The sequence below is a fragment of the Lasioglossum baleicum genome, chromosome 2 (assembly GCF_051020765.1).
Source record: "Lasioglossum baleicum chromosome 2, iyLasBale1, whole genome shotgun sequence".
NCBI classification, from domain to species: Eukaryota; Metazoa; Arthropoda; class Insecta; order Hymenoptera; family Halictidae; genus Lasioglossum; species Lasioglossum baleicum.
Window position 1 is genome coordinate 1,300,195 of NC_134930.1, and position 2,339 is coordinate 1,302,533.

At 36.6% G+C, this 2,339-nt stretch overlaps 1 long non-coding RNA gene across 1 annotated transcript; it reads right to left on the reverse strand.

Annotated features, from left to right (window-relative positions):
* Positions 1–1,043: 1,043 nt before the first annotated feature.
* LOC143217959 (uncharacterized) lies at positions 1,044–2,103 on the reverse strand. The gene is made up of 3 exons (XR_013010948.1): positions 2,013–2,103; positions 1,413–1,635; positions 1,044–1,348 (listed from the first exon to the last, which is right to left on the reverse strand). It is a non-coding gene; the product is annotated as an uncharacterized LOC143217959 (long non-coding RNA).
* Positions 2,104–2,339: the final 236 nt, after the last annotated feature.

A 2,339-nucleotide genomic window follows, 5' to 3' on the forward strand; every position in this document is an offset into this window, starting at 1 on the left:
TACTGATAATGTCTGTAGTTGTAAGGAAAAACGCCGCATGTCACAATTTCAAAAATTCGAGTTTATGCATTCATTGAGCTTTAGACTTTAGAGTATAGGATTTACAGTAGCGGACAAAAGTTTAAGACCGCTCTAAAGAAGACGATAACTTTTTTAATATTGTACTATACGATTTGAACTTTTTTGGGAAGCTAGAGCAATTAGTTTACTAAAGGGTGTGAAAAGAAATTTTTTCAAAAATTGCAATTGATCGGAATTGTTGAAAAAATACTAAAAGTTGATTTTTTAACTATTTTATGTGGGCCTATATTGAAAATTTAAAAAACACGTTTTGTGTAGATCTGTGTCAATCAAACATATCCTGAAAATTTCGTAAAAATCGGTCGACGTTGCAATGAGCTACAAACGTTTAAAGATGGTAGAAATTGCAGATTTTCACGATTTATTGCCGAAAATCTGCAATTTTTACCATCTTTAAACGTTTGTAGCTCATTGCAACGTCGACCGATTTTGACGAAATTTTCAGGATATGTTTAAATAAACAATCAACTTTTAGTATTTTTTCAACAATTCCGATCAATTGCAATTTTTGAAAAAATTTCTTTTCGCGTCCTTTAATAAACTAATTGCTCTAGTTTCCCAAAAAAGTTCAAATCGTATAGTAAAATATTAAAAAAGTTATCGTCTTCTTTAGAGCGGTCTTACACTTTTGTCCGCTACTGTACATATTTACCAGAAAAAAAGTCATGGAAACACGTTTGGAAGGCTCAGACAACAATGCAATTTAACCAACCTCCTATGTCAAAGTATTAGCGATCGAAAGTGAAAGTATATGTGACATGCGGCATTCTTCCTGATAACCACAGATATATTGAAATTAAAATCACTTGGTCACACTCGCTTTGTTCATGTTTCTTGCAGCTGCCGTCCACTTTGGCTTTCTCCGCTGCACCTTGAATAAGAATATCTTTGTTTATTAATTTGCACATGAATAATCATTATAATAATAATATTAAAATAAGGGTGATAATTACATATAACAAGGCTGGCCGTTCGATAATTTGCAAACGGTTTTTTGCCCTTTCGGCCCAATCAGCTATAGCAGACCGCCATGCCAGCACGTCAGTCATAATGATACCTAGACTTTCCTGGCGAAGTTGTAGCTGTTGTGCCCCCCGTATTGTGCACTTCTGCTGCCTAAAATAAAAAATTGTTATGTAGCATATCACATTCTGCTAATTTAATGAAAATGAAAGATAAATGTCAGTATAATTTTAAGTGTATTTATTAAACAAGTCGCTGGTCTCTTCGGCCTCCTTTGCTTTTCTTCTAGCCTTCGTGTAGTCGTCTAGAAGCATTATATAATTATTATTTTAATTGTACATGTATGGTGTGTAACTACTTTAACTTACCAAAGGTACTGTTTTTGAAGATCTTTACAGAAAAGTACTCCCACGAAGGTTGAGGCAGTTCACATTGTTGGATTGCGTTGCTCAATTTTGATTTGTGTACCGGTAGCCAATAACATTTGTCGCCTTCCAGCCAACTATTTGGCACTGCTTCTACCGTTCCGTCCGCCAAAAATTGGACAACGGTCCATGTATTTGTAGGCATCTCCATTTGTGTGTATATATTCTAAGAATTGAAAAGTATGGTAAAATTTAGAGACTAATTTAAACATATATGTAATTACGACGTAAATATAATTAATTAGAGAATATATTTAGAAAAATAGCAAATAGAATGAAGGAATGAAAATATGACCAATTTTTGTTCATTTTTTGACTTCACACTTATTTACACATTAGGGCGGTAGACTCGTTTCCAGGATTGCAATCAATTGCAATCCCGCACCCTTGCAATCCTGGAAAAAGCAGTCTACCCCCTTACAATACCGAAAGTAAATACTTTCTTTGACTTTCTTGCCAACCCAATAGTAAACTTCGAATATAGCGGAAGGGCATCAGCAAAAAACACTAACGGTAACAAATAACAGCAATGGAAGTACTTACTTTTGTAAATATACACTCGTCGGATAAATTATCACTATTACAATACACTAATACAATTAGACACTTCTCTAAACCGACCAGGGGGTGTCGACCAGTGATGCCAGAGCCGTGGTACTGTGGTACTAAACCATACCCCCACCATAGCCTACTATCGCCCCTACGTTCCTTTCCAACGCGCCCGCGCGCTACACTCACCAGTGTACCTCTACGGATACAGTAGAGTGATACGCTGGTGAGTGTAGCGCGCGGGCGCGTTGTAAAGGAACGTAGGGGCGATAGTAGGCTATGGTGGGGGTATGGTTTAGTACCGCAGTACCACGGCTCTGG